The sequence below is a fragment of the Lissotriton helveticus genome, chromosome 4_1 (assembly GCF_964261635.1).
Source record: "Lissotriton helveticus chromosome 4_1, aLisHel1.1, whole genome shotgun sequence".
Classification (NCBI taxonomy): domain Eukaryota; kingdom Metazoa; phylum Chordata; class Amphibia; order Caudata; family Salamandridae; genus Lissotriton; species Lissotriton helveticus.
This window is the reverse complement of record NC_136063.1, coordinates 1,668,798,270-1,668,821,240: the sequence shown is the minus strand read 5'-3', so window position 1 is coordinate 1,668,821,240 and position 22,971 is coordinate 1,668,798,270.

Below are 22,971 nucleotides of genomic sequence, written 5' to 3'. Positions count from 1 at the left end.
TTAGGTAGTAGAGGGAAAACATAGACTTTGGTTTAAATGGCATGGAACTACTTCCATAGACATCCAGACCCTGTGCATCAGCCACATACAAAGTTGATGTCACTGTACTATCTCCCAGATTCTCTATTTCCAACTTGTAATGTTCCTTTAAAAGGTTCAAGTCAGAAACCAAAAGATTACTGGTTCCTATCATGGGACTAGTCATTGTGCATAGACTCGTCTCATCTTTAGTCAAAAAATACTTTTGGAGTTTCAGCTTGCTCATAAATTTGAAAAAGTTAATTTGGGTCTGTCCATAGGTACAATTAGTTGAGGGACTGCACGTAAGGTCCGGGGGCAAAATGTATTCCTCCTCCCGGATCAGTTGTATGTCCGTTAGATTGACTATGGTTTGGGTATCAGCAACTGTAATTTTTTGGTTTGGCTGGTCTGTCTGTTTTTTTTTTTACATGACTTTGGTCTCATTGCTTAGTTTTTGTCTTTGTCTCCACCCTTTGGATTTTTTTCTTTTCTTTGCTGGCATGGCCTCAGATTCAATGCCAGATCTAATTATAAACAATGGGGCTTTTCCATGACTGAAGGAATGTCTTTAGTGGAGCGCATTGCTCCTAAATTGCCTTTCTCTGGGTCTGTTTCGATCTCCGTGCTGAATTCCGAGCTGGTTATGGTCAGTGGTTTTGGATGGTATATTACTCAGCATCCTCACTGACATTTGTTGACTGCGTAGATTATAGAATCTGACTTGGCCTTGAGAAACATAGTGGTCTTGTGGTTCTTTATTACCTGCTCATGCTTCTATAGGTTGCCTTTCATTTCTTTATCAAAATTCTGTATGCTCCCCTGGTCCAGATGTTGACTGAGTTCCTGTTGCAATCTGGATTTCTTCCAGAATTTTGTAATGCTCTGAATTTGCATATTTAGTTAAAGTGACATTATTCTTTTTGATGACTCTGAGCTATTTTTAACCTATTCCCATAGCATGTTAGCATTTGGGTTCTTATAAGTTGGGGTAATTAGTATCCATAGGCCTTTGGGAATGGACCCCATCTTCAAATATCTCTGGAGGGATTGACACTCCCAGCACTTTGAGACTTCACCTTTATGTACATTCTCCAGCCTGTGTAGCTTGGTGCATGTACCCGTCACTAGGGGACTGGGACTTTAGCCTTGCCCACTTTCACTGAACTCTAATGCCGTTCCTTCGCTGAACATTCTTTCAGCGGCCTCCTCCCTCTCTCTTAGCCATTTGTTGGCATGCTGCCAAACATGCACTGTTGCTCATAATTCCAGCCCATCTGCGTGTATGTGCATCTCCCTCTCCCAATAGCCACTCTCCTGGGCGTCCTTCTGCACTCTAGCTGCAAGTTGCACGACCATGCGTTGTGATTTGGTTCCCACTGGTTCCTAATGTGCAGGGCAAAACAGTTTATGGTTAGGTCTGTCATTATGCAAATGAAATCATCTCTTTCTCACAAATCCTAACTTACAAATCTTATTCTTGAAGAAATATTTATGTAAAATCTAACTACATTATTAAATACCCAATTGTATGCTATAAAAAAATGTCAATGAAAAGGTTGAAAACTATCTTTTTCTTTTAAACCATTTTGGTTCAGCACATTTAATCATTGAACTCTTCACACCTTCACATTGCTTAGAATGTTTACCTAAGGTCAGTAATAATGAAAAAGAAAACTGCATTCATAAGCATTTGTAACTTTACATAGGCAGATATGGAAGTCTAATGCTCATCTTTGCCATTTAAAAAGGTGTCTTATCATTTTAAACCTACACGTAATTTCTATACCTAAATTGCATTAATTTGAATCTATGAAAACTCTCTAACAACCTCCCCACTTTGATAGTTCACAACCATCACAACATTCACAGATTAATTCACAAATCTCTCTCGTCTTCTGTTGAACCCTGACTTTTTCGTTTCAAGTTTTCCCTCTCCTTTAGTTTGGTATATTGTGTGTTAATGTGGTCACTTAGTTCTAAATCGTTTCTTATTTGCCTGTTTGTATCTCTATATTTCTATTTTGCAGAAGAAGTTTATTAGCTTTACATACTCCTAGTGAAGTCATAAAACCAACAACTATGATTAATACAGGTCCTAATTTGGCTTTGAGGATTCCTTCTCCTGCTGTTGCAAACCAATTTCTTACTGTGGAACCTCCCTGTGTGAAGCATTTTACTATACTAGTGGTTTCTAAGGATTTCAGGTCAAGTGTGATGTCCATACTCTTCAGTTTTCTTACTCTTATCAGGTATGTAAGTGCAACAAAGTTCTGGCTTCAAAGTCATACAGGCTCTGCCTCTATCTGCCAACACAATATTTAATGCATATCTATTCTCAAAACCATGGATAAACTCACTGACACAGCTGGCATATAGCTCCAAATATGTCTCCCACCAATTGTGTTCCCTCATCTATACTTCTAGTATATCTGTGTGCAGGTGTCATTGTTAAAACCTTTCATGGTATTTATATGATATACCTTAGGAAACAATAAGCCTAAATGGCAGATACACTCCCAATCTGCGGATAATTGAAAATATGCGTCCTGTCCACAGATAAAATAAACTCCCGATATTGCTGGTTCATCAACATGTAATATTTGCCAGGTTCCACCTGATAATTCAAATGTATGTTCACAATTTCTTTTCCCTATATGTCTTTATTTAGAAATGTTCTTTCGAAAAACACATACTGTCCCTTTTCGTCAATTGTTCATGCTTAACTTTGGGAAAGTCATTGCCTTTCTAAAATGATTTCTTCCTTTTTCCATTAATCCTTCAAAACATCTTCCCTTGAATTCCTACTATGTGTAATGTGAGATCTTCTTTCTTCCAACATGATAATAAATGTTTTTGCTAATGGTCTCATCAAACAGGTTAAATTATTTTCATATGCCTTTACAAAGTTAATGGGAAGGTAAGGTCTAAAAAATTAGCAAGCAGTGTCAATTTCTTTCGCTTGAGGCTGTAAATTCATGCTCTTCTGTAAAGGTACTCTTGAAAGAATCAGGTCAAAATTTGAATAATGGTATTCCAAATGTTGTTGCCTATAAACTAAACTAATCAATATGCTGCATGAAATTGCATAAGACAAAGGAATGTGATGGTATGTCATCTCCTCATCAACTGAGGAAGGCAGATATGCACACACATTACAATCCTTAACATTCATAGCATGTCTATATTCTTCCACTAATATATCATAAATGTTAGTTGAATATTCTTCTTTCAGGTAGTCTACAAATGAGGTTTTCAACTCGTCTTCATCTAACGCATGATAAAGTGTCATGTTTGTGGATGAAATTACAGATTTCTCTTTGTCAGTTGTAAAATATATGACCAATAATAATGCTATAGCTATTGACACTATTGCTAGAAATGTAATTCCTACAGTAACCTTGATATTTGTCAGAATACTTATGTTTATCCAAAGTCAGATCTCTTAAACGATAAGTGTAGCAGCAAGTCAGTGTCTTTGTTTTTATTTCACAAGTTTTTATTCTCATGCTTGCTCTTGTTCAGTTAATTTCTTGCAACTTTTATTTACAACAATCTTTGTATATTTTTCATTAAACCTACTCTGTGTTCTTTTAGAAATGTCATCCCTACTCTTTCACTGCAGCCTTAGACCTAGGCTGTCTTATTTTCTATCTTAGCAACTTTATCAGATTTACTTTGTGGTTTATTTGCACAGTTTACTCAATAAGTTTGTCAAGAACTGGGTTTTTCTTTTAATTTTTTTTAAGTCGAACAGTTTCAAGTGGGCTTGAGCAATTCTCTACTCCAGTCAAGTAAATCTGTAATTGGAACATTTAGCACTTGGATCACGTAATAAGTACATTCTGGCGCAGAATACATTTGACTAGGAACTCTTGTTCTTTTGGATTTCTTATGCACTTGATCAGTTTTGATGTCACTCATACCTCGTTGCTCTATGTCTTCAGTGATTGTGGGTGGTATTGATCCAATTGACACACTTGACTTCTGCGTCTTTCACTTATAGACTTTTGGCCATTCAGCATTGAGAAATCTTTCGGGTCCAGATATAGTGCTAGTGCCTTTCCCTGGATCTTCCTGTTGCTCTATGAGTATCTCAACTCTCACCGTCACTGTATCATTTACTCCTGCTCTTCCTGCATGTACTTCAGTGCCACTATGGGAGATATAAGGTAACTGATTTTCTTCACCTTTCTACCCTCCTTCTTCTTAGCTGCTGTGCCAGATGCAGTCATACATTTACTTGTGTTCTCAGTTCTGGCTCATAGAACACTAATTCTTCATACGGATCTCATTTTCTCTGGCTATGTGAGGCATGAACCCAATTTGGCACTCTGGTGCACTTAACAGCAGTATTTGTGAAAAGAATCACCTGGTAGGGGCCTTTCCACCTTGGCTCCAGAGAAGAATTTCTCACAGGCTTCTTTAGGAGTACCCAGTACCCTGGGATCAAATCGTAGCACTGTTATTGATGTGGATTTGCAATGACAACTTTACCCTGTTGAGAAACCAAATACATCAAATCAGTCAATCCTTTGCAGTAGTTGACTACTATGTAATCTATTATGTTCGCAAGTGCATTTGTGAATACTGCAGGCAGTCTAATTGCTCTTGGCATCAAATTTCATGTGAGTATAAACCTGTTGTCCTGTCAGGTGTACTTCGAAGACTCATGAACACCAAGGGCAAAGCATTAGGCCATTTCAGTGAAGTGAATGCACAGTCATTATGGTCCCATTCAACTGCTCTACTATTCCAAAAGCTTGTGGTTGATAACTACAATGTAACTTCTGTTTCGCTTGAAATGCTACACAAAACATCTTTAGGATTTCATTACTCAAGAGAAACCGGCATGTGGAACTAGTTCTCTCAACAACAATTTAGCCACATTGAGACTTTCATTTCTTAATGTTGGCTAGGCTTTCATCTATTGGCAGAAAATGCACACTAGAACCAGGATATATCCCAGCCCACTACAAACAAGCATCCTGATAAAATCTATTTGCATCCTGTCGAAAGGACCACCTGATCTCCCTATGTGACACAGTGTTCCTACATTTATCTGTTGACATGTTACACAACAGTAACATGGAACATCAGCAAGCATCCTAAATCCAGGGATCACCAAATTGTGCCTAAATGACCTGAACATAGCATCCCTTCCTAAAAGAGTAGGACCATGGAAGTGTCATGTCATGTGTGGTGAACGGTCTGGTAACACTGATCATCCATCTACTGAAATCCAAATGTAATTTGTATTCCTTCCACATCCTGCTCTGATCCAAACATGCTGTTCTGTCTCATTTACATTTTCCTGCATACTCTTCAGTTCTTTCTAGTGTCAGCTATAGACAACAGCATTGAAAAGGCAGAGGCATGAGATTCACCTGTAAATGTTCTGTTAAATGTGCAGGCCTTTGTGGCACAATAACATGCTACTTTCTCAGCACATTTATTGTCATCTGTGACATAGTCACTGTCACTTCAATAAGCTGAAACCTTAACTACAGCAATTAATTTTGGCGGGGAGTTGTAATACATCCATGCAACTTTTTTAAATGGTCACCATTTCATATTGGGGAGCCAGATGATGTCATGAATCCTCTGTGTGACCATACCAAAGTCATGGCCAACGCCAAAGCTACACTGCTTATCTGTAATTATAGTCACTCTCATTTGTGCTGCTAAATGGCATGCTCTGGTAAGGGCAATTAATTCTGTGACTTGTGCTGGGTTTATACTTTGAAGTTAGAAGGCTCAAACGATTTCTTGGATTGTACAGAAATCATATACCACTCTCAGGAAACCATCATTTGCTCTAAAACATGAGCCATCCACAAACAGTACATAATATGGTTTTATTAAAGGCTCATCCTTTATGTCGGGTCTTGGTTTGGTGCAATATCTGTGACATCTAGACAGTCATGTTCAAATTCTTCAGCGTTTTCAGGAGGGGGCATAAAAGTACTGGGATTCAAAATCTGACACCTTTTTAATTCGACATTTTTGGAAGCCAGAATTTGTTGCTCATATCTGGCTAACCTCAAATCGGTCATGTATCGAGCTTTAGTTCTTGTAAGGAAGATCTCCACTGCATGATGAACCATAACAATTAATGCATGCCCCATCACTATGCTTTCACACCTCTCAAGAATGAGATTCACAGCTGCAACCAATTTCAAACAATCAGGCAGCCCTGCAGCTACGGTGTCAAGGGCAATGAAAAAAGAGGCAATGGGCCTCCTTTTTTCACTTTGTATTTGGGTAAGCTCTGAGAGCGTGCAGCCCTCCCTCTCACTGAAAAACAGTAAAATCCTTTAGCATAATCTGACATTCCCAGTGCCGGGGCATGACTGACTTTCTTTCAGCTCTAGGAAAGCTTTCATGCATTTGTTGTCCCATGGAAGCAGATCAGGTACATCTGTGTGCATCAGCCTTAGCAAAGGCTTTGCCACCAGGGAAAAGTTTGGTGTCCACTGTCTACAGTAGCCAACCATTCCCAAAAACATTCTGACATCTTTCTACATTTTAGGAAGACCCATTTTTTAAATTGCCTCCACTCTCTCGTGACACTTTTCTTGTTCCCTTGTCAATTATATGTCCTAGAAATTGGGCTTCTTTTTGACAGTATTGTGATTTACTTGGGGAAACTTTGAGGCTTACTTATGGGATTTTGGCATAGGGCAGTGCAGCAAGGCACCTTGCTGCACTGCCCTATGCCAAATGAAAGGGCAAGAATGCACCATATTTAAGCAATGTGGTGCGTTCCTTGACCTTCTCGCTGGGCTGGCACAATTTTGGCACGGTAGCACCAATGTATGCACCATTGCACCATGGTGTAAGGGTATCTCAGTTGCATGCAGGATTGGTTTTGTGCTGAAAGAGGCAGAATGCATCACACATAGAAAGAGGAAAAAATGCAGAGAAAAATAATGTGATTCCCTTGGGATGAGTATGAATTTGATGCTTCTCCAGGTTTGCATGCTTTTGTACATCTGGGACAGTGTTATATTTCATGGGTGTTGCATGGGAAAAGCCACCGTAATGCCTATGGAACACCTCTGGACACAGAAGATAGCAATGCAATGATTTGCTCTGTGTTGCCTTACTCATGATTTATGAGGCCACTCAAAACCACGCAGGGTGGCTTTGCACTGCTTCATAAATCGGAATTAGAGCTCTGCGTCACGTATGTACCACTTTACATGGTGCTAAAGTGACTCATGGCTCTCATAAATAAGCCTATTTATGCCCATTTTAAGCAAGATGATTTAAAAAAGTGCTATTGTATCTTGTTTACAGGCTTCTTTTGTCTCTGATACCACAAGTAGGTCATCAATGTACCGAACAAGAACGAAAGCACACAGCAATTGCAATATCTCCAGATTCTTCTTCAGTATCTGGTTGAACAAGAACATTTAGGGACTCTCTCTCTCAAAACACGCATGAGAACAGAAAATGTCTGTCTTCATGTAAGTTAATCGAAAAGAAAGCCTGACAAAGATACATGGCAGTGCGCCATACTGCTGTGCACGGAATCTGGTGTAATATGATGGTTAGATTTGGTACCACATGACAACATAGGATTATAATTTTAAAACATTTTTTTCAAATTCTGCACGATTCAGAATTTTCCGTTTGGTTTCCTTAGTCCCATAATCTGTGACTTGCACATATTCCCGATTATTTCTCTCAACATCCTTTCCTGTAACATGCCATTAATTAATGGTGTTATTCCTGTAGCCCTCTCATGTGTTATGTGTTATGGAGCCATTCTTGGAAAACTTGCATTGATGATGAAATGACACTAAAATAATTATTTATTTAAACATTTAAGACAATCGAAGTGCCAAACAACAAGCGTTAAAAATGCATCTTTAAAACGCTACAAGTAAGCAGTCTCTTTTTACATTCCAGTGATCTCTAAAAATATAGTTAGAGCAGTTAGAGCTGCAAGTAAGGCTCTGAACGTCCGAATTAAAATGCAAGCAAATGCTAACATAGATAGGCCTCATAATCATAGCCTAAACTGCTTCTAGTTAACAGATTAAAGTGCAAGTGACTATTAACATCAGTGGACGTCCTGAGCATGCACTAATCTGTTGCTCTGGTGCCCTATTTTAGAAAGGTGAACATTTCAAATCTCAAATAAGTCAGGTGAATTGATTTGTTGTCATGGCTATAAAAAGCAGTAGCAAACATTATTTCATTAAAAATCTGCCACAAGACAACCCTTAAAAAGTGTCACAAACATATAAAAGTTTGGAACCTTAAAGTAATAGCTGTGTCTGTGGTCATGTTTAAGCAAAGCATTCCAAATAAACAGATTTAAAATATCGTTGTCCAGCACATTTCCAGTTTTTTACTGCTAGCTTTAAGAATTTACTGAAATTACAAGTCAAGGTGATATCCATTGCCTTAAGGCATACAATTACAGCTTGCCACATGAGTGAATTCCTCACTGATTAAAAACTACTCCTAACAACAATCGACTCTTTTTCAGCCGGTTCGGACAAAGACACGTTATGTGGGTAATAGTTTCCTCCCCGTTTTAAGCATTCTGCAGCTTGCGTTTTTAGTCTTCCGAAGCCAAGACAAAGCGTGAGCTAGACCTTTGGAGGAGACCTAACCAGCACCTGATAAAGAACTCTTTCAGCTGCCTGGACCATCCAGCCCATAGATAGGATTGGGGTTTAAGAGTTTTATATTCATTTAAAATCATCCAGGTCTGGGATCTGGTAGAGAGATTCTCTTTGTCCTTTTACACAGATGTTTTTTTCAAGCATCCATTATTCGCTTTTTTAAATGGTTCTGATGACAAAGTAATTTCCCATAGTGGTCAAACGGCCACATCATCAATACCATGGCATAGGTACTGCAGATCGAGCGCTCTTGTGTTTGTTTGAACTTCTTACCAGAGACCTTGGCATAGTTGATTAGTTGTCATGGATTATTCTTGTCCATACTTTAATAAAGGCTCCTTTCCTTGGGATTATTTGATTTAGCAAACTGAACTCAAGCCTTACCTGGTCCAGCAAATTGTTTTGAGGGGGATGAAAGAGCAATCTAAATATTTTCTTGATGATCGTGTTTTAAATTACCACTTCTCTACCTTTTAAAGACTCGCTTGCATTGGAGATACTCGATTGAGGTTTTTCTGCTATTACCTTTACAAATGGCTGGTAATTTGGCCCATCTAATGATCTCTGTAGAGTGTGGAATGCAAGGAGTAGAGTATTACCCTTCTTCTGCAAGTCCTGCCTGTTTTTGAGGAGGGAGAACTTGTTGTTAAATAGTACTTCAAGGCATCTGTAAGTTTTAACCACCTCCAGTTGTTGACCTTATAGATACCCTTTGTATTTTTTCCATACCCTGTTGCTCAATTCCATAACCTTCATTTTCTTCTCATTTATTAGCATCCCGTTTACTGTGGAGTAGCGTGATAACTTGTCAATAAGCGGTTGCAAGCTAGTTTCTGTTTGTTTTAGGATTATCATGTCGTCCGCGTACACAAGATTTGAGATGTGCATGTCTCCTAGCTTTGGAGGTTGTTGAATTGAATTGAATTGAAGAGGTTCTTCTATAGCGCATGGCTACTCGGAAGCATCCCAGCGCTTGATAATTGAACAGAAGGAATAAGAATAAAAAGAAATGAGAATCTAGAATATCCTGAGCCAGCTTATCTATATCTTAGGGAAGAGAGCAGTTTTTAACTTTTTCCGAAAGGCGAGCAGGCTGGGCTCTTGACGGAGTGAAAGAGGAAGAGCATTCCACAGCCTGGCCGCATTTCGCGAGAAGAGGCGGTCCCCTGTTCGGGCTCTGTTGGTCCTAGGGACTGTGAGAAGGTTTTGCTGCTTTGAACGAAGATCCCTAGATGGTATATATGGTCTGACCATATCGTTTAAGATGGGAGGACCATTCCCATGAAGAGTTTTGTGGACCAGACAGAGGGTTTTAAAGTGTACCCGCTCCTTTATAGGGAGCCAATGCAAGATCCTAAGTGATGGTGCAGCTGATGTACGGTGACCAGTTACGGTGACTAGTTCCAGTGAGTAGCCTTGCTGCGGAGTTCTGGGCGATCTGAAGTTGTCGGGTGACTGAGATGGGGGCGCCTAGATAGAGTGCGTTCCCATAGTCCAGCCTAGATAGAATGAGAGACTGGACTATGGTTTTCTTAGCGGTTTCGGGTAGCTGGGGGAGAATTTTTCGGATTGTTTTAGTTAGACCGAAGCAGGTAGCCACTGTCTTTCTTGCCTGGATTTTGAAAGACAATTCCATGTCAAGCCAGAAGCCGAGGCTTTTTATCTCGGATTTTGGAATGGGCCCAGGACCCATACAGGGGGGCCACATGATGGTGTTATTAAAGGTGGCCTTCCTTCCCAGCAGCATCAGCTCAGTTTTCCCCCCGTTCAACTTCAGATGGGACGCATCCATCCATTCCGCAACCGCCTCCAGGCAGCTGCAAAGATTAGTCGGAAGGGGTTCCACCCGGTTTAGGGAGACTACTAACTGAGTGTCGTCAGCATAGCTTATCAGCTGGATTCCAAAGGGGGCTACAACCTCTGCTAAAGGTGCCATGTACACATTGAACAGTGTGGGGCTAAGGGAAGAACCCTGTGGTACCCCACACTGCAATGGCACAGGGAGGGAGCAGTTGGTTTCCGAGAAAACCTTAAAGACTCTGTCACTAAGAAAGGACCGGAGCCATTCGAGGGCCTTGCCTGTGACTCCGATCCTCTCGAGGTGAGCTAGAAGGACACGGTGGTTAACCGTGTCGAATGCGGCGCTGAGGTCCAGGAGGATGATGGCCGCGCTGCCACCTGCGTCCAAAATCCTCCTGGAGGCCTCGACCACTCTCAGCAAGGCTGTCTCGGTCCCCTGTCCCTTCCGGAATCCTGTTTGAGTGGGGTGTAGCAAATTGTAGGTCTCCAAATATGATGCTAGCTGTTTATTCACCCACTTTTCAGTAAGCTTACTGATGCCGGGAAGGAGGGAGATTGGGCGATAGTTTGAGAAATCATCAGGATTGAGGTTTGGTTTTTTCAACAGGGCCTTTACCATGGCTAGCTTCCAGTCTTGTGGTACTATACCAGATTCCAATGAGGTGTTGACAAGATTAATGATGTGTTTGCTAGCATAGGGAAGGGCCAGTTTCAAGACGGTCATGGGTGCAGGGTCGAGTGGGAAGCCGCTTTTTATAGAATTAAAAAGAGAGGGAAAGAGTTCAGCATTAAGCGGATGGAAGAATGCAAGACAAAGTGGGGTAGAGTTGGTAGCATCCATCAGCGGCAGGTTCGATTCGGTTACGGGAAGAGGAGGAAGAGAGAGGAGAATTTTTTCAATTTTTGAGGCAAAGAAGCTTGCGAGTTCATTGCAGCGAGCGCCAGATTCCTCTGGTGATAGTTCAGAGGAAGGAGGATCAGGGGCTTTTACCAGAGTTTTCACTATTCTAAAAATCTCTCTAGGGGCATTGGCGGATTTTTCAATTTTTTCAGCATAAAAGGTGGATTTGGCTGTGTTGAGGGCAGATTTATATTTTTTTATGGAAGATCTATACTTCATTTTCTTCTCCTCATCAAAGTGTTTTCGCCATAGCCTTTCGTCTCATTTACATTCCTGCTTAAGTGACCTTAGGTCTGAGTTGAACCAGGGCTGTTTATTGTTTTATTTTTTGTTTATAGTACTTTTTTTTGGGAGCACACTATCCAGTGATTGCTCAATCCAACGATTGAAATCTGTATTAGCCCCTTTGATATTCTGATTGGCCAGAGGTTCGTTCTGCTTCAATGATTCTATCCAGTCACTAGGTTCTAATTTTGTCCAGCGCCTATTTAAGATTTTGTGAGAGGATTTTATAGAGCTGGGTCTGATTATTTTCCATGAAAAAGGAATGACCATATGGTCTGACCAAGGGAAAGGATATGGTTCATCTGTGGACAGTTCTGTAACGTTGGAGAATATAGGATCTAAAAGATTCCCTTTGAGGTGGGTGGGATGCCGAACAGTCTGGTTAAGTTGACAGGTGGCTAAATCTTTGGTTAATTCCTGTGCGATGGTATCCAAAGGATTGTTAAAGTGGAGGTTCATGTCTCCTAACACTATAAAATTAGAGACCTTACTGGCCAATTCCAGGGTGGTTTCAATTAACCCTTCTACAAGTTGACCTATTGGGCCAGGCGGACGATAGATTAAGAGACCGGAGAGTGAGACTTCTGAAGATTGTGCAATGGAAAATTGTGTACTCTCACAATCCGGGATAGTGCTGTCGATCAGGCGGCAGACTAAATGTTCCCTATATAGAATAGCGATCCCTCCACCAACCTTATTTCCTCGGTCCCTATGTTGGATCAAATATCCAGATGGTAGGGCTCGGACAATATCGGGACCGGATGACAATCCGAGCCACGTTTCTGTTAAAAAAAGAATGTCCAAGTTCGAGTTTTCAATTAATAGAGCGATTTCAGTGGCATGCTTTGGTAAAGAACGGCAATTGACCAGTGCCATCTTTAAAACAACCTCTACTTTACTGTTATTAATACTATGTGTGGTGTTGATGGTAGCCAGTTGCCCTAAAGGAACAATGTTTGCAGGAGAGACAGCCAAGTCCGATGTTAACCGAGTGGCTACAGTGGGATGGAAGTTCCCCTTTAAGCGAAAGGAGTGTCGAACAGGAGTATAATAGAGGGCATGGGGATGATATATCAGGGGTCCTGGCCCGTGGACCCGACTGGTCGCGAACGGGTGCAAACGGGCATGACTCTGGCACGAATCCGGTGCAGATCCGGCGCGTGCGCGGTACGCGTCCGCTGCGCGGAGTCATGACCGTTCTTTTTATAGCACTGCTAGAGCGCGCGATTCGCCTGGCCCACACCCAATATGGCCGCCAAGATCGAACCCCAGCCCTCGGCGTCGATGCTCAGCCGAGGGCGGTCCGGGGTAGGGGGGGTCACAGAGCGCTTAGGAGCGCTGAAGGGGTCTCTAATCTGAAGCGCTTATTAATCGAGCGCTGTCAGGCACGCTAGGGAAATGCACAGATTAAGAGTGCTTTTTAATCAGGCACGAGCAATACAAACGAATTACACAATTTAAAAGTGCTTATTAGTCAAGCACAAACACAAGCAAAGTAAAATCACAAATTCTAGGGTGCCAAAGAAAGTAAGAGAGAGAGACCTCCCGGCTTTCCGCCTCAGGAGGGAAAAGGGTCCTTCTGTTGGTTATCGCTGGTGTGGTAGTCCCTAATTCCTTTTTATAGCGCTGCTAGAGCGCGCGATTCGCCTGGCCCACACCCAATATGGCCGCCAAGATCGAATCCCAGCCCTCGGCGTCGATGCTCAGCCGAGGGCGGTCCGGGGTAGGGGGGGGTCACAGAGCGCTTAGGAGCGCTGAAGGGGTCTCTAATCTGAAGCGCTTATTAATCGAGCGCTGTCAGGCACGCTAGGGAAATGCACAGATTAAGAGTGCTTTTTAATCAGGCACGAGCAATACAAACGAATTACACAATTTAAAAGTGCTTATTAGTCAAGCACAAACACAAGCAAAGTAAAATCACAAATTCTAGGGTGCCAAAGAAAGTAAGAGGGAGAGACCTCCCGGCTTTCCGCCTCAGGAGGGAAAAGGGTCCTTCTGTTGGTTATCGCTGGTGTAGTAGTCCCTAATTCCTTTTTATAGCGCTGCTAGAGCACGCGATTCGCCTGGCCCACACCCAATATGGCCGCCAAGATCGAATCCCAGCCCTCGGCGTCGATGCTCAGCCGAGGGCGGTCCGGGGTAGGTGGGGTCACAGAGCGCTTAGGAGCGCTAAAGGGGTCTCTAATCTGAAGCGCTTATTAATCGAGCGCTGTCAGGCACGCTAGGGAAATGCACAGATTAAGAGTGCTTTTTAATCAGGCACGAGCAATACAAACGAATTACACAATATAAAAGTGCTTATTAGTCAAGCACAAACACAAGCAAACTAAAATCACAAATTCTAGGGTGCCAAAGAAAGTAAGAGAGAGAGACCTCCCGGCTTTCCGCCTCAGGAGGGAAAAGGGTCCTTCTGTTGGTTATCGCTATCGTTGTGAATTTACTTCATTCAAGGCTGGGGTCAGGTCAGCCAGGAACAGGATAAAACAGGTACCGTGCAAGCCCACACCCTTGCTTTAGACCCTGGAGAGTTTCAATCCTTCTGGACAGAAAGGAGCCATCTTCAATTCTCACTGTTGCCCAGGTGCATAATATGACAACTGTTTACCTTTTCAGAGACAAGTACTTATGCCTCAGTGTACCAGTTTTTGCAAAACGAGGTTGAGCTGAACATTTATTTATTTATTTTTATTTTATTTTAAAACTTTTTTATAGCGCGCTCTATTACCACAGGGTATCCTGGCGCGGTGAGTAGTGAGACCTCATGAGTGAACAAATCTGAATCAAGTCTGTTATAGCGGGGCATTAAAAAGATGACATAGTCGAATGTCAACTTAAAGTCCACAAAGCAGAAATAAGTTGGTTGCTTGTTCAGCATTTGTTGGTCCATATTTACAGAGAGTAATAAAATGTTGGTTGTAGTACCGGACCCTTGTTCGAACACAGATTGGTTGAGAGCAATAATATGTTTTTCATCCACCCAAATCAATAGTTCCATTAGGAGAAGACCGGCAAAGTTCTTGGCCTCAATGTCTAATTATCTGATGAGGCAGTAGTTTTCTGGTCGAGGATGATCATCCTCTTTGAAGATGAGACTAATGATGGAGCTTTTCCATGAGTCCGGGATTGTTTCTAGTTGAATAGCACTGCTAAAAACTGGACTCCCAAAATGTTGGGTTTGTCTTGTACAATGCTTGTGGGATTACATTTGGACCTGGTAACCTATCTTGTCTACCCTTTCTGATAGATACCCATATTTTCTCTTCAGGGAAGCTAAGCGAAAAGTCATCAAGGCTTGGGGTTTTAAATCCTATCTCTTGCCTTGGTTGAAGAGCTTAGTTTAGTTTGTGCTTGAGATGGCCATTGGGGCCCTATTCAGGGTGTTGAGAATTCTCCAGAAGTCTCTCACGTTTTTCTTTTTACTGAGGTACTGAGCTTTTGCCCAGAGATTTTGCTTAGCTTTCATTTTATCCTCTTAAACTGTCCTCCGGTACATGTTCATGAGTTTAAGGTTAGCTTGGGTCTCAGTATTCCCTGGATGCCTTTTCACCAGTTTTAGAACTCTGTTACTGTTCCTCCTTATAATGCAGCAAGCAGTGGCTATTTTAATTCTTTTTAAGTAAGTCTTTTGAATGCTCTTTGGCTTGGCAAACACTTGGGAGCTCTTTTGATGAACAAGTATACAGTAATGTATCTGTGAAGAGTGACCATTTTGATATTGGAGCAAGGGAGTCATTGTTAAAGCAATGCCTGACAAGAGCTCAGGCCAGGCCCTATTTGACCCTATTGTGTCTTTCGACCAACGTAGATTCCTGTAATTTGTTGTGACAAGCTCTGCCAGCAAGGAGGTAGCATACTGGTGTAAAAGTCATTGGGGCTTGAACTTTATAATTTTTGGTCACTATTTTTTTTATCTGATGTTATGAGATTAAATGGAATAAGGGCAGGGTTACTGCAGTGCAATCATTGAGTGTGAGCCTGCTTAATAGTAGGACCACACTGGTGGGGTGTCTTCTTGAAACCTGCCATTTAATACTTGTAGCCCAAGGGATTTGAGGTATTTTACCAGTGCCACAGCCTTAGCGTCCCTGAGTCTGCTTACAATTCCAACAGACTGAGTGGGAACATCCCAGAGGTGGTCCTGTTGTAATATGTGTTTCTCTTGGTCAAAGTTCCACAGCAAATTCATGTTGAAGTCACTTGTGACTAGGATGGACGAGGACGCTGGATCTTGTGGGCTGTCTAGTATAATATGCACCAGTTTAGAGGGCATACATTTCCTGGATCTTGAGTCTGGGTTAAAGTAGAGTTTGATTAAAAGGAGAGATCACCTAACTTCATTATGCCATTTCTGAAGTTTGACTATTAAGATATTTTGTCATATAAATCCACTAACTCACTTTCCATCTTAAGTGCTGCAGCTAAGAAGATTGCAAGCCCCTTCCTCCCTTGGGTAACTAAACCTCTTTGGTTTAAATGCTGGGCTAAAATAGCCGGAATATTTGTCCATTGGAAACATCTGCATTGCCCAGGTTTTTTGTAAGAGAATGATGTGATATTCCCTTGCATGATTTGCTAACTGCTTGTGGTAGCTTTTGGTGTACAATCCATGTGTGTTCCATGAGCATAGCTTCATGGATTTCATTTAATTGGGTGCAATAGTTGGCTGGGGGGACTGTGTTTTGGCACATCAGGATCGAATATCGCCATGTAAGGCTGCTGTTAGCCAGCCTAAGTTTAGTCGATCAGAGCTGAAGTTGCCTATTGAGGAGTGTTTTTTTTTGCATCAACTAGAAGGTGGGGAGGATGGAGCCATTTTACCAATAGGGTTCCAAAGGATTGAATGTACTTCCTTGTTGCCTTCAGGGCCTCACGTTGGAGTAAGCTCTTCTTGGTGGACTAGCGGGACTGGATAGGTTGCTGGAAAATAATTATTATTATTAGTCAGATATCTATAGCGCATAGCTGCCCCAGCAACAGGGCGTCCCAGCGCTTCCAAAGACCATTAGACATGAACCAAGGGAAGAAAATGAAAAGTTAAGCAGGCAAAAGCCAGGTCTTTATGGCTTTTCGAAAGGCCTGGTGGTTCTGGATTGCTCTGGTGGAAGCAGGGAGCGAATTCCAGAGTTTCGCCGCCAAACTGCGAAACGAACGGCCACCAGCTCCGGCTTTCAGAACTCGAGGAATGCAGACCAACGCTTGGTTGGCATTTCTAAGAGGACGCTGTGGCACGTAAAACTGGCCAACCCCAAAGGTGCCTGTAGGGTCAGGATCCTGTGCGACAAACAAAGAGTCATGAACTGAATGCGCTTCTCAACCGGCAGCCAATGAAGTTTGTCAGCGCCCAAGTAGAGGGAATTGCTATAGTCCAGTCTAGAAAGAATTGACACCTGGACAATGGTTTGACGCACTTTGGGAGGAAAGAAACTCAGCAGCGGTTTCAAGCCCCGCAAAAGCCCAAAATAAGCCCCTGCCACTACTTTCGATTGAGTGTCGAAAGTCAGGCCACTATCGAACCACACGCCCAGGTTCTTCACAGCCTCCTTGGGCAAGGGGGCGGGTTCAAGACCATCCAGCCAACACTGCTTGGACCACAACTCCCGATCCTTCCCGAACAATAAGATCTCGGACTTACTGGCGTTTAACTACAAGCAGTTTACCGCCATCCAGTCCGCAACCGCTAAAAGGTCCTCTTTGAACTTGTTCAGATTGGTACAACATTTCTTAGAGAAAGCGATCACCAATTGGGTGTCGTCGGCATACGACACCAATCACAATCCCCTACCTTTGGCTACCGCAGCCAGGGGTCGACATAGATGTTGAACAATAAGTGGCTCAAGACTGAGCCTCACTTATCTTGATTTCCCAGTTAAGAAAGCATTATTTATCTCGTAGGCCCTCCGTGGCTAGCAAGTTACAGGCCTACATCACAAGAGGGGACTCATTGTGCTTTGTCGTCCATGGGTGGAAAAAATTCAATGGATTTGATGTCTACTGTGGTAGCCTTTTGTAACCCGGAGTACCCGGCACTTGAACATAAGGCACCTTCAATGGAATGGTGGGTTGCTGACCCCTCGACTCTCCCCTCTTTTCGACACCCACAGAGTGACTGGTGCTGCGAACAAAATCCGCTGTGGGGATCACCCGAGGAGGAAGATGACTGTACCTTTAAGGGGGCGTATATAATTCTGACCGGAATGCCCGGGAGTGATGTGGTCGAAGGAGCATTGGTGAAAAGAGAGGAAGTCCTACAGTTGGCGTGTGACATCACCCACTCGGGAGATCGAGAAGAGTTCCAAGCACGCGACCAGAGGGAGTAAGGAGCAGGAGACCGAGGAACAGCCGAACAGGAAGAAGCAGACGTGAAGCCAGGAGGCCACCGGTCCAGCGCATCGCCCAGCCAGACTCACGGAAGAGTCTGGCTCTCCCAGGTACGACAACGGGTGTCGAACTGGGTTGGGAGGCGGGGCGGGTCAAAAAAGAGGTAGTAGGTTCATACGAGCACGTCTGTCCCAAGTTTCCGCACTCCTCTTAAAACCCCCCTTTTTTCACACTCCCGTACACTCCAGCCCATAAGGCTATAGATAGTGAAGTAGCACCGCTGATCCCCTCACACCCCCCCGGGTCCCTTGCACTTAAAGTTCTCAGACGGACGTCTGATTCCTTGTTCTTTTTGTTCTTTTGGGTTTTACGGTATACAACTCCGGATGAAGACAGCTGACAACCCTACATCCCGGATCCGAACCTGAGCATCTACCGAAGAGGAGGGACCCGTTTATAGACGGATCCCAAAAGGGCCAACCAGTCACAACGGATCCTGCAGCATCATCCCGCGAAAGACACTTTACTAAAAAGAAGAAATCGTTTATAAAAATAAAACCCTATATTCCCAGACCTGGTCTCCGGCCTATCTCTCCTACATTGCCACACCGTTTTAAGAGATGGAATTGCCTGTAGAAGCTACAAGATGTAGCATGATTGAAAGTACTTTGTCGTCCATGGGTGGAACAAATTCAATGGATTTGATGTCTTCTGTGGTAGCATTTTTAAGAGATGGAATTGCCTGTAGAAGCTACAAGATGTAGCATGATTGAGAGTATCTTGTCCCTTCAGACTGAAATTCTGGGGTAAAAAATAGTTGGTTTTTATCTGATAATGAACCAAACGCTGAACAGTAAGGTCTAGACCTGGGCTCGCAGGACCCGTAAAAGCTTGATCTCAGGTCTGGAGAGGATCAGGTAATCTTCTCGAAAAATTATTTGCGGCTAAAGATTATCACTGGACTAGCACATGCTCGTTGACCTTAGGTTTGGTCGAGGTTTTCGGGCTAATGAGTGGTTAGTTTGGTAGGCTTCTATACTTTCCCCATTGGTGTCTGTTAGTTCTTGGTGTTCTTTGTGAAGCTGGTGGATGGTTGATTTGGGAGGCTTCTAGGCTTTCCCCAATTGCCAGACGGATTTTGGTAGGGATGGACACAGACCTCCTTCCTTTGGCACTTGTTCAGCGGAGCTGGAGCTGCAATAAAGCTGGAGACCAGAGATTGTTCTTAAATGAGGGCCTCTCGCTCAGTTGAGAAAGTGTTACTTTGGATTGTTTTCCTCAATTATGTTTTGAATGAAGGGTAGATATTCCTTTTCTTTAACAGGCCCTTGCTCACGTGGCTTTGCTCTTGCGAGGGCACTTCATTGAGCTCAATTGTGTTGTCAGACATGCTGCTTATGCTAGTGCAGGTAATGGTTACTCGGCTACTTTTCATTTTGTGTCTGGCCCTGTGTTGCTTTTTCCTCAGTTTTTTTGTCAATGTTTTCTCTAGTTGCACATGAGGGAATGGTTGGGAGTACCGAGGGAGGCCCTTCCATGGTTTTTTGCCCTCATTAGTGGGAGTGCCTGCCTCCTCCATTGGCGTTAGGAGTAGACAATCACCCTCTGCTCCTTGTGAGCCTCTGTTCGAGTTACTAGCATTGCTATTCCTGCTATTTTCCTGAGTCGGTTGAACTGCTGGAGTTAAACCCTTTTTACAGCAGAGAATGTCCAGATTTAATTTGAGGCCTTCTATTATGGTGGGCAGAACATCTGGAATAGTTGCAAACTTATTAATCAGTGGATCACAATTGTAGTCTACATAGGTTCTTGCAGTGTTGTTTTGGGCCCAGGTTATAAGATTGTTTATGTCAGACAGCTTATGGTTGATTCCGGAAACAAATTTTGCCATGACATTAAGAAAGTCCACTTGGATAGCCATTTTGTTTTACAGGTACATTAAGGCGTCTAATTTCAATTAAGATGTCCCAAATAAAATGTCCTGTATAGCCCCTGCTTGTATTGTAACTGTTGCACTTACATTTTGGTATGTCTCACTGTTATTTTTTTCTGGGCTCTTACATATTGTAGATCATACTCGGTAAAACGCAGTAGCTGCTTTGATTTGTTTAACTGGGTTTAAGTGGTTAAGTTGTTAGTTGGTCATGGGGTGCTCCATTAGAAGGATCCTCCTCTTTGTAGGGATGTGTATCGTTTGCCAGCTGGCCGGACCTTGTTGGCGTTGGGCTACATGTCATAGATCGCCCATTGCTTGCTCAACTTGCACTTTGGGGTGGATGAGGTGAGCCCAGTATGGATCTAGGGCTCAGCAGTTGCAACTCCGGCTGCCCAATTGCTGTTGATGTGGTTGGCTTTGGGCTTCTGTGTGCAACTACATTTCCCGGCTGTTTTGCCCTTTGGTAACTTTTACTCTGGCTTCAACGGCAGTGGGGTGCCTTTATGCAGTAGGGGTATGGTTTTTTTTTTAGGTGAGGGTGAGCTAGGAGAAGGTTGTGAAGACAAAGACTCAGTAAGAGTAACTATAGGTCAGTTATCAGTCCCCAGGAAGGCCTTTGTTTTCTACCAGAGCGGAACTGCTTCATCCAAAACTCCTTTGCAAGGACTGGGATTGTGGCTTAAGTAGCGGACAGTACTATTAGTGCTTATAGCAGGCAAGATTGGAGCTGGTAGGTTATTCGTGTGGCCAGAGATGGAGAGTATTGCTCAGACTAGGTCCTTCAAGAAGTCAACCATATGTAGAATTTTTGTAGATTTTTCAAATATGCTAGACATAGGTGAAATTAAAGACTGGTTCTTCCAGAGAGATTTTGCATTGAACTTTTTGCTGTGGAGAGAGTTTGCAGTTTTTACTTTCTTCTAATGGGAGGTAATAGGGCCTTTCTCACTCTGACCGCATGTTGGCCCTTTCACACATGGTTTGGGTAGTAGTTGGCGATGTAGGCAAGTGGATATACAGAGTGCGAGGGGCTATAGTAGCATAAAGACTAAAGACTGTAGTTTAAAAACGACAGTTTTAAGTCACTCATTTAGGGGCAGTGACTCAGGGGGTAGAGGAGGACGGGAAGGGGCATGCAACAGAGCATGCTTAAGCTGCACCTGCCTAATGCCAGCTTCCTCGGTGCTTTAAGCAGATCTCATTGCCTAGTGCTTTGCATGCTATCGTTTGTTCTCTGCCAGGCGCTGAGCACCTGGCTTCTGGCAGATTAACGCTGCACTGGGCTACAAAGGTAGGCCACCTTTGATGGATGCCAAGTATGCCTTGCGCTGCACCAACCTCCTCACCTCCTTTGCTGTGTTCCTGTTGCTTCCTTACAGACTTTGTCTTTGGTTGCCTTGTAACCTGGGCCCTGACTGCTGATCACCTCAACCTGCAGCAATGTTGGGGCAAATTCCAGGCAATGTCGAAGCTTGAAGTGTGGAGGAGAGCTTGGTGAAGAGCTTTATAGGCTTGAAATCACCTTGAGGTCACTTTGAGATCACCTTAGTCCCACTTAGAAACTGGAGGGAAGCCAGACGTTAATATCTCATTTGTATAATGCTTTCAATGAGTTTTTTGGATAATGAAACTTTGTAGTTAGCTTACTGTATTACCCTGTGTTTTAACATCACAGTGTATTTTTTTGAGGAACTATTTAGGGTTTTAGCTCAAATGTAATGTATTTAACCATATGGATGATTTTTAACGCAACTTTTTTGTAATGAATGAATTTCGTTTTTATGCACCAGATTTATTATTAAAAAAGGGGAAAAAAAGAGATCACCTTAGTCCACGTCTGGTGCTATGGTGGTGCTGGGGAGGGGTGGTACTGCTCTTAGGGGCTTGAGGATAGCAGAGCCGGCCACTTTTATCCTAGGAAGGCCACCAGTCACATTTGTGCTAGTACCACTGATGCTGCCTCCTCCCTGCGGGCTGCGCTGTTTACCAACACCGGGGGCACATGTACTCCGATACCTACATGAAATGGTCTGCAGTGGAAGGCCAGTGGTTGCAGGAAGGTACAAACACACCAGCTGCTCTCCTGATGCCTCCCGGTGCTTCCCAGATGGTCATTTTTCTGTTCCCCTTTTGCACTCAATCCCTGGCATGTTGGAGTCTCATGCAGAGTGCGCTGCACTCCGTACTCATCGATGGATGCTGTGCTCAATTAACACAGTCTCACTGCATCTGCATTGAAATTAGAGTTCGGAGAGGAGGACGATGACAGGCAAGAATAAAAATTACATTGGGTTTGACAGTCATTTGGCAGGTTCTACACTTTTAATTAGTCTGATGGCTTTCCCTGTAATATCACAAACACTAAAGGAGAAAAAGAGGCTGAGAGAGGCTCCATATATTAGCCCTGATGAATGCCCAAGACCTATTTAGGCTGTCCAAGGGCAGAAACATGTTGGCACCTCAAAAGGTATGTAAGAGCCATAGCACCGACTATCGTCTTTTAATAATAGTTTATGGCATTTTTATTCTGACCTAGGGTACCACCTTTATAAAGGATACTTTGTGGGATTACATTTGGACCTGGTAACCTGTCTTGTCTACCCTTTCTGATAGATACCCATATTTTCTCTTCAGGGAAGCTAAGCGAAAGGTCATCAAGGCTTGGGGTTTTGAATCCTATCTCTTGCCTTGGTTGAAGTGCTTAGTTTAGTTTGTGCTTGAGATGGCCATTGGGGCCCTATTCAGGGTGTTGAGAATTCTCCAGAAGTCTCTCAAGTTTTTCTTTTTACTGAGGTACTGAGCTTTTGCCCAGAGATTTTGCTTAGCTTGCATTTTATCCTCCCAAACTGTCCTCCGGTACATGTTCATGAGTTTAAGGTTAGCTTGGGTCTCAGTATTCCCTGGATGCCGTTCCACCAGTCTTAGAACTCTGTTACTGTTGCTCCTTATAATGCAGCAACCAGTGGTTATTTTAATTATTTTTAAGTCTTTTGAATGCTCTTTGGCTTGGCAAACACTTGGGAGCTCTTTTGATGAACAAGTATACAGTAATGTATCTGTGAAGAGTGACC